The sequence below is a fragment of the Chinchilla lanigera genome, unplaced genomic scaffold (assembly GCF_000276665.1).
Source record: "Chinchilla lanigera isolate Chin_1 unplaced genomic scaffold, ChiLan1.0 scaffold00005, whole genome shotgun sequence".
NCBI classification, from domain to species: domain Eukaryota; kingdom Metazoa; phylum Chordata; class Mammalia; order Rodentia; family Chinchillidae; genus Chinchilla; species Chinchilla lanigera.
In genome coordinates, this window is record NW_004955406.1 from 11,666,296 (window position 1) to 11,676,617 (window position 10,322).

Genomic DNA, 10,322 nt, shown 5'->3' on the forward strand with positions numbered 1-10,322 from the left:
GGATCTCCACCGTGCAGATGGAATGCATGGACACCCCCTCTCGAAGAGCACGACCGGTGGGAGATGCACCCGCAACTTCAAAGCTCCAGGACCTGCAAAGACAAAAGTTCAACCGATAAGGAGAAAATTTCAGACATGGGTGGGAGGGGGAACCGAAGCCCAGCTGCAGTTTGGAAGTACCATAATACCTGATATCACGGCCGTTTACACACACACACGTACACACACACGCGCGCACACCCATCTGGCTGCTTCTTCGGGGCCCCTTAATAAATATTTGTTGAATGAATGGGCTGTTCTGTTTCTTGAATAATTGATCGTCTCCTGGAGCACTCCGACGTACTCGAGCATATGGCTTAGCGAAGATTGCTACCAAGGCGCTGCGCTGGGTTTCAGAGACCCTGCTTCCCAGGGGAAGACCTAGCTGTCATTTCCAAAGTTGGCTGATCAAACTTTTTTTCTCTTTTTTTAAACAGAAAACCGGAGAGGGAAGCAGAAAATGCTGAGATTAGGGTTGATTAATATGCTAATCTCCAAAATTCTATGTATTTACCATATAAATTAAACAGCATTTGTATTCAAAAAGGGTTTGGTGCTTAAACCATACCTCCCAGGAGGTCAAACTCATCAATATTAAACATGTCCCTCTTGTGGCCCCGTATAAAAAGGAAAAAAGACAAAAAGGAAACACCCTCCGCACAAAGACAGAATCAGATATTATGCCATTAACCACATTTTCCCAAGCAAGTCCTCCCAGGTATAGTTTGTCTTTTACCAGGGCTTCCGAACATTCTTGCCTTAGTATTAATACAAACACTTTTTCTCACTGTAAATTATGTTATTACTTTAACTATTAAATTTAGTTATCTATATTTTAATAGTATTTTTAAACATTATTGGAATTGGAAAAAAGCTCCACTCAGCAAGCTAATATTGGCACTAATCAATAAATGTTGCACGTATTTGTCAGAAGTTCATGTTAATTGCTTTGGAAACATGCAATAACATGGATTAACTTGATAGATTTTAAAGCAAACCGAGAGGAGGGGAAAGTACTACATATTACGCAATGCAGTTTAAATGTGGCAAGCGCAAGTGCAGTCTTCCTGTACGCTGTAAACCTCTCTCCTTGAATACCTTTATGAAAAGAAAAAGTCACTCCTGTAAGTCTTTGAGGGATGGGCGCGTGTAGCGATTATTGCTCGCTTATTTTAAACTATGATTTTAAGAATAAATGCAACTTCGAGGGAGGGAGCCAGTTATCCTGAGGTGACCCTTTTGAGTAAAGGATTTGGAGAAATCAACTTTAATAACTTTGCCAGGGTAATAACCCAGTCTCCAAGCGATTCCGGAGAGCTTGAAAAGCCTTTGTTTCACCTCTTTCACTCCACTGCTCTCTTGTTTCTTCTAGAGCCCAGGCTTCCCAGAGGGCACAATGTGCCTGTGGATATTAGAACTTTCTGCTCCTCTGAAGGCTGAGATACTTCAAATCTTGATTCTTGCTCTTTCTTCAACAGAACAACTTTGATTCTGAACTAGTTATTTCCTTACTATTTTCCTACTTTTGGTGACATATTCTAGAAGTTCAGAAGACCACAGGGAAGATGGTGGGGGAGTTGCTGGATTTTCACATCCATTGAATTTGAAACCACAGGTGGCAGTTGCGCCAGCAGGTCACAGTTGACAAAGCCCAAGTACATGCAAAGGCTCATGTGAAACCCACAAGTATCTGGGCATCAAATTCAGGCAGGCACGCTCAACCCAGTAATAATTAACACATAACCTCAGTTCAAAGAGGCCAAAAGATTTGTCCACGTTCTTGTAGCAACAAAAAGCAATATTTGAGCCCACAAACTAAAGTCCCAAATTTCTATAGCAGCTCCACATCATTTACTCTGTAGAGGACAGATACAGATGTTACAAAGGCAAACTGCAAAGATTTGCCAAAGCATTCCTTGGTATTTAGTTGGTATTTAATCATCTTAAAGATGCCTGGGACATGGCTGTTATAGTTTGTGTCTAGAGGTCCCCTCAAAGCCTCATGTGGTTTTTTTAAGAGGTGGCTGAATCTAGAGTGTGTGACTGATTTGCAGTGCAATCATGGGATTAAGGGTGGGGGATTGCCAGATCAGTCCACTGACTGGATTGGCACAGCCCTAAACCCAGTACACCACATACACTATGAGGGACAGAAAGAGGCTTGTCTCACTCTCTGCTGTTGCTGTGGCTGTCTTCTGCTGCCATGAACTGTTGCCCTTCTGCCATGTGCCACCTGCCTTGGAGCCAGCCGAGTATGGAGTAAAACCTCCACAAGCTGTGAGGTAAATGTACTTTTCTACCCTAAACTTTGGAGGTCCGGTACTTTGTCTCATCAACAAGAAAAGCAACTAAGACAATGGCCTAACATTAAGTCATTTGATCAGGGAAGGGTAACAAGGTTTGTGATGTAGCTCAATGGTAGAGCACATGCTTAGGTTTTGATTCTCAGCAGTGCGCATGTGCGTGCACACACGCACACGTGCACACACACACATCATATTTGGGGTTGGAAAAACACATGTAACAAATAACTAGAGGTTCCACCTAGTACCCAGCCACATTCTCCAGGTCAGAATACAGAAGAGAAGTGGGCAAATGTGACCAGCCCCTATGATTAAGGATCTAGCTTCTTATTGTAACTGTTGGTAAGAGTCTTCACTATTAGCATCCCAAGAAATTAGCAGAAATTGTACATAAAATAAAATGCAGTGCTGCCCATTTTTCAGAAGAGGAAACTGCATGTGGAATTTAAACATAAACTTGGTGGGGCAGGAGTATTGCTTAGTGATAGTGTGTGTGCTCAGCATACTCAAGGCTCTGAGTTGGACCCCCACAACTGTCCTTAAATAAATACACAAATAAAAATAAAATTAGTAAGTGTAGGTTGGTAAATTTTAAACAAATATTGACTTCTATTTCATAGTATGTATGTTGCAAAGCTGTGAGAAATGTACTAGTCTCTGCAACTTACTCTAAAATGCATCAAAAATAAAAATGCTTTAATGGCTGCATGGACAGTTATATGATAAAGCAAATCTAATAAAATGTTAACTGTATAATTACATGATAGACACGTGGGAAGTTCAACTTTTCTGTATGTTTGAAATGTTTCATACAGAAATGTTGGAAAAGAAAGCAAATTTCAAGAATGTGTGAGTTTCTTATCTTTTTTGTAATTAAAACCATGTAATGGTTAGCAAGCATACCATAAACATTAGATGTAGTCAGTAGTACAGCACTTGCCTACCATGCGCAAGGCCTTGGGTTTGATCCCCAGCACCCCAAAAGTCATAAAATACAGCGAAATGTCTTTGATAATTGGCTTTTTGAGGGCATTCGTTGTTTTTTTCTGTTTGCTTGGCATAAGTGGAATGTTTGAGAATCAATAACACAACAAGGCTGGATTTTAATTATCCAACTCATCTCTTTCTACAGCAAAATGATCTTCCTTTAAAAAGGACAACTCCTTTGTCCTGGCATCAATTGCCAAACTGTTTCCTCTATCATCTCCCTCTCAGTCCTGATTGCTGTCCCAGACAGCAGACCTGAACCCACTTCCCAGGGAACACCCTGCCCCTATACACCATAAACTCAGCCTTTCTTCCTTTGCGTGTCAATTCCTCCCTTAGTTTTTAATAAAATCACCCCAATTACTTCTTTTGCCCAGGGTTGTTGCTGACCCCTTCCTCTCCTGCAGTGCCCAGGATTCACCAGTGTTGCAGACCTCTCTGTTCTTCCTCCTATTGTCTCTTTAACCCATCTGTGTCTTCCATCCCAGTGGTCACGTCTGCTGCCTCCCTCCCACCTCCAGCTCCCATCTGTTCTCCCCCATTACCATGAATACCTCTCAACTAGGGTGATGATCTTGCTCTTCAGGGGACACTGGCATTGTCTGGAGACATTTTTGGTGGTGAAAGCGGGGGGCTGCTAGACATAGTGCACAGGACAGCACTTCCCACCCCCAGTGAAGAATGATCCAGTGAGCAAGGACAGAAGGCTGGGGTTGAAGCACCTGCTTCATGATGAAGCCCCCTCCTACCTGTTGGTAACAGTCTTCACTATTAGCAGCCCAAGAAATTCACAAAAACTGTACATAACATAAAATGCAGTGCTATTCATTTTCCAGAAGAGGAAATTGCATATGGACTGTAGTTTTTTTGGTTTTGGGTTTTTTGTGGTTTTTTTTGTACTGGGAATCGAATTCACAACCTTGTGCTTGCTAGGCAGGTGCTTGTGCCACTGAGCTATATTCCCAGCCCTGCATGTGGACTTTAAACATAAAGTTAGTAGGGTGGGAATATTGCTTAGTGATAGTGTGTGTGCTAATAACACACACTATCTCTGTGACTGAAGGAATGAAGAAATGAAAATTATATTTCCCAGGTAATCAAACTAATCAGAAACTTGAAAGCAGAACCTCACAGGACACAGAAGAATTCAAACAACAGGATCCCCAGGGCCGAATATCTTAAAGAATTAGCTATTCTCTAAGAAATCTGGAGTTCCATCAACTAAATATTCCAAGGCCTTAAATACTTGACAATGTTATAAACAGCCCTTGCTCTTACCACAAATTTTCGCAACTTAAAGACCGAATTCCTAGAGCACATAAGTTTTCTGTTTGCTGTTTTGCTGGAGCTTGAACTCTGAGCCTCTCACACTGGCCACATCCCCACCCTCTTCCTCAGCTCCCTCTTTTCTTTTTCCTTCAGGACCAGATTGAATTCCTAAGCAGAGTCCCCAGGCCTTCTTATTTTATTTTATTTTCTGTTTTGAGACAGGGTCTCACTAAACTGCTAAGTTGCCCAGGCTGGGCTCTAACTTGCCATCTTCCTGCCTCAGCTTCCCTGAGTGTTGGGATTACAGGCATGTACCACCACACCTGACTCCCAGAGGCCTGCTGACAGAGGTAATATGTGCCACACAAACAGTTAAGTAGCTTTTGGCTTTTACCACCATCATTCATTTTATCATCAGTGTTGCATTTGGAAATAAAATGTTTATAAAACAGGAAAAGATCAAATATTACTTTCTCAAGGAAGACAGAGGACACTAAAAGTTTTGTTTTTGTTAGAAAAGAATTAAAGTAAGACTAAAGAACACTAGATCACATAAGTCTCTTCCTGCTGCAAATGGAACATTACCTCCCAACCTCTGGAAAACTCATCAGCTTCCTCTGAAAACTTCCCTGTTAGGTAAGCACACATGTGCTCCAGTTTGGATTTTAAATGTTAAAGATGTAAACCAAGGCCATGATGCTACTGGGAAGTTAGAGGAACCTTTAAAAGCCAGAGTTTTGTGGGAAGGTTTTAGGTCATATGGTGTATGACCGCAAAGGGGATTTTGGGATCCCAATCCCTTCCTCTTTCTTTTTCATATCTGGACTATGAGATGAGCAGTTTCACCGTGTGCTCCATCCATGATATACTGCCTCACCAAAGGCTGAAAAGCAACAGGAAAACCAGTTACTGAACACCAACCCACCACGGATAAAAATCTCCAAATCAGTGACCCAAAATAAATCTTTCCTCTTTTAATTTTATTGTATTATTGTTTTAAAAATTTAATTTAATGTTATGTTATTTGGTTTTAAGACAAGTTTCACTCTGTAATTCAGGCCTTGAACTCACTATGTTTGCTTGCTTTTTTTTTGGTACCAGGAATCAAACTCAGGACCTTGTGCTTGCCAGGCATGCACTTATGCCACGGAGCTATATCCCCAGCCTTGAACTCAGTATGTAGCCCAAGCTGGCCTCAAACTCATGGTAATCCTCCTGCCTCAGCCTTCCAAGTGCTGGGATTATAAGGATGTGCCATGATACCTATACCCCTTCCTCTTTTTAAATTGATTCTTTCCTGTATTTTATTACAGTAAGAGAAAGGTAACTAACACACATTGTTTTAGTTTTCCACGCATTTTTTTTAAATTTGCAAGTGAGAATGGAAAAAAAATGAAACATCTATTTTGTTCTTCTGTCATGTAAAATTTCCTATAAACCTAGAGTTCTGGTACTGAATCTCTAGACATGCCCATTTAGAGTGAAGCCAAATTCTTTCCACCAGAAACAACCTTATTCTCTTGAATTATCAGAACCATTCAGAACTATGCATAGAAAGCCCACTGAAAGAAACTTGAGTCATAATATACCTTGTTCAGGGGCAAGAAGCAACAAAAAATCATGCTAAAGAGAGATGCAAAGAGAAATTAAGTTTGAGGAAGACAATACTTGGCTTTAGAACAGCACACTGCAGTGGAAACACAATGCGAGCATCATGGATAAAGTTTTACAGTAACTACATTAGGAAAGTAAAAAGAAAAAGTCAATATAATAAAGTACTATTATTTAGTAGGGTACAGTGGTGAAAGCCTGTATTATCATTTACTCAGGAAGTAGAGACAAACCTGAGACCAGGAATTTGCGGTCAAATTGGACAACATAGGCAGACCCCGTTTGTCTGTGTGTGTGTGATTTAGTCCAATATATGCAAAATATTTCAATTGGAAAAAGCATTCCAAATTATTGACGAGATAGTGTACATGCTTTTCTATACTAAGTCTTTTAGATATGTGAATATTTTTATTCTAAGAGAAACATTTTAATTCAGACAAGCCATACTGCAATAGCCACATGTGGTTGATGGCTGCTGTTATGCACACTGGAACCTCGGCCCTAGATTTGTCAGAGCTCTTAGAACAATTTTTAGCAGCAGTAATGACAAATCCAAACTGTTACGAGTTTTAAAATTGTATTATATATTTTGATGAACTTCAAATATCTATATCTATATATATACACTTATTAGAGCACTGTATGTTTTTATATGCACAAATAAATGTTTTCTTTTGCATTTTATCAGTGCATATTAGTTATACAGAACAATGGATTTGTTTGGGGCTATCTGTACATGCATGTTAACACTTTGATCATTTTCAACCCTCCCATTACCTTCCTTTCCCCACCTCTGCTCTGCTTGCTCTTCTCTAATAGTATCTACTTGGACTTTTCGTTCATCTCTCTTTTCTCTAATTTTTTTCAGATTCCACACATGAGCGAACACATGAGATACTTTGTTTTTTGTCCAGGGAATTGAACTCAGGACCTTGAGCTTGCCAGGCAGGCGCTGTGCTGCTGAGCTGTCTCCCCGGCCCCACGTGAGATAATTTAACTCTGGCTTATTTCATTGAGCATGATGGCTTACAATTCTATCAATTTTCCTGCCAGTGATATGCTTGCATTCTTCCAGATGCCCATCAACAGATAAATGGATAAAGCAAATGTGTTACATATACACAGTGGAATAAAATTTCGTGTTTAATATAGTGGAGAAAAAATTTACAACTTTTTTTTTAACCATCCAGCTTAATAAAGATTGAATAAGAGTGAGTCTTTGCTCTACGCAGAGCTTGCCACCACTGAAATAAAGAGTCCACAGAATAGGAGGAGCCATTGGGAGGGAAAGAGGAAAAATGATTCTAATGTAAATAAGGACAGAAGAGGGAAAATCATATTCTAGAAATACCTCGGCTTTGCTAATCTTTTCTTGACCTCAATTACTAAAATATGGGCTTCCTTATTAAGTGGCAAAAATTAAGTCAAATACATGGATTTTCAGTGAGCCAAGAATAAGATGCACATACATGTGCTTTTCAAAGCAGGTATTGGTTTGTGCATGTATATTCTTAAAGCATGATGATGATCTCAGAATTGATCTATGTCACTGTGTGTGTGTGTGTGTGTGTGTGTGTGTGTGTGGCACAAAAACTGCTTTTTCCTTGAACTCCAAACTTTAGTACTTTCTCTTAGCCTGTAAAAGCCAATCTGGGTAATTATCATCATACTGAAGAAAAGGAAAAGGTGGAGAGAAAATAAACATTTTCCTTGAGGAGCAATCACTTGCATGTACATTGTAACACATATACCTTAATTCTTTGCATGTCCACAAAGAAACTAAGGGGAACTTGTTCTGATCAGAAACACATTCAAAGGAGGCTTGAAACTCACCTCTGTCATAGCAGTTCTATCCCGGGAATTGCACTTGAGCAGTTCAGACCTCCCTCCAGAGGAAACACTCATCTTTTTGCAACACAAATTAGTAGCTTTGCATCAGCTTTATATTCCTCAGAAAAGCAGAAAAGGGTTAGTGGGAGATTTGTTTCCACTTACCTATGCTGGAGCTTCAGCTAAATAAAGCTAATCTCTGCATGAACCCTGGTGAAGAGGAAAATTTTACCATCCATAATATGGCTTGTGTTTCTCTTAATAGTATAGAAATGGCTGTCGTCAGAGTTTCAGGGAAAAGAGAATGCATTATTAGATTACTAGATATTAATTCATCAGTACCTAAGACACTGTAAATCCTTCCTCCCTCTCTTATCTGCAGGATAAAAAAAAAAAAACAATTTGGAACTCTGCCTTCGCCACTCAGGACCTAGCATTAAAGATTGCTGGAGTTCGTTAGTGCCTGAGTGCTCCTCTATTCCTCTAATGCTTCCTAGCCAAGGAGATGTGTGCTAGCTATTTCTTCCACTGCCCCACTAAAGCTCCTGGGACTTCATTCAAGGATGATGTAAATACAAGGCTTAAAAATGGCAATATAAACAAGGAGTGATTGGACTTTAGGTTGTTTCTTTCAATATTTAAAATGTCCCTTCCTGGGCTGGGGTTGTATCTCAGTAGTGCATGCCTAATATACATGAGGACCTGGGTTTGATTCCCAGCACCACAACTAAACTAAAATGCACCTTCTTAGAAGGTCTGGAATTGCTGATTCTGATGTACCTGGAGAGAAAGGCTCAGGCTGTACTAACTTTTCTTTATGGGGCAATAACTTTAAGGGTTCTGAAGCAATGATGAAGGACAGGGCTTCCAACCAAATCAAGCTCAGCTGCAGGGGTTGAAGTGGCCAGTATATTCTTTGAGCTCTTTGTACCTGGAAGTGTGCAAGTCTTCAAAAATTGTTGTTATCATCCCATAAAATGGCAACTCCCTTCAACATTTAAAGCTTTTGAAAGGGGGTTAGTAGAGGTTGCTTTAAACTTGACTTCTTTTTTTTTTTACTCCTGATTTGGTTCATAACTCATTGAGCTTTTGTTTATTTGTTGCAGTACTGGGGACTGAACTCCAGAGATTAAGGTTTTGGTCCAAAATCACCTAGGTGATTACCTGCCCAGTCCAGGGCAGCTCTTGAAGTTTCTGGGGGGAAGGATAGAGGGAGGATGGAGAAATAAAGATAAAGAGTTAGGACACAGAAAGCTGAGGTCAGGTGGAGCCTTTTCTCCAGATGGAAAGAAAGCTTCAATCACTGCAGAGTACTTATTTATACATTCGGTAGGTTGACGTCATCCCTCTGCCTAGCAACCTGCCTGCATGGTAGCCTTGGGGTGCCCATGTTCTCAGAGCTGGAGCAGCTAGTTTACATGGCTCGCCTAGGGTGCTCTTTGTTCTCAGGACTGGCCTTGCCCCACCCCACATGTGTGATCAATCTCCAGCTTCAGCCACTCCCCACAATTAACAACATGGTCAAAATTTAAACCCACTTTCTTTAAGATCAATTTTTCCCACACCTTAAAAACTGATCTGTATCCTGACCTCCTCTTTAATGGCAGTGGTGGTGGTAGTGGTGATAGTGGTGATTTTGAAAGGGAAAAACTGTACAAGAGAAATTGTTCCTCTTAAAACTTTGTTCTTTGGAAACTGCCTAGCTCTGTAACTACTTCATGGCTTTGTAATTACTTTCTTGACCCCTGTAACTATGAGAGCACAACTGAACATTCAGGATGCCTGATTGTACCATTGTACCAAGTTTCATAAACTTATGATCACTAATCTACCCTTGTAACTGATGATCTCATTGTGCTAGCTAATCAGAAGGACTGCCAGGGTATTCTTTCTCACCTTTGTACCTCCTGCTTGTGCATTATATATAACCCTAGATCACCAGAGAGCAGGGCCTGATATTCTGGGAATGATCCCAATCAGTCCCTGTCAATTCAAATAAATTTGCTTCCAAATCCTGCATGTCATTTCAGTGTTTCTGCTTGTAGTTTATTTTGTTTTTGAGACAGGGTCTCCCTAATTGCCTGGGTTGTACTCAAACTTTTGATCCTCCTGCCTCAGCCTCCCAGCGTGCTGGGATTATGACTGTGTGTCACCAGGCCCAGCTCTCTGAGACTCTTGAAGGACTAAACATGAGACTCGCAGATGTTTTTGTAGGGTGATCACAACAGGCTTGTGCCCTTTCCACAGGAAGCTTGCAATAAAGATGAGAGTGGTCCATGAGAC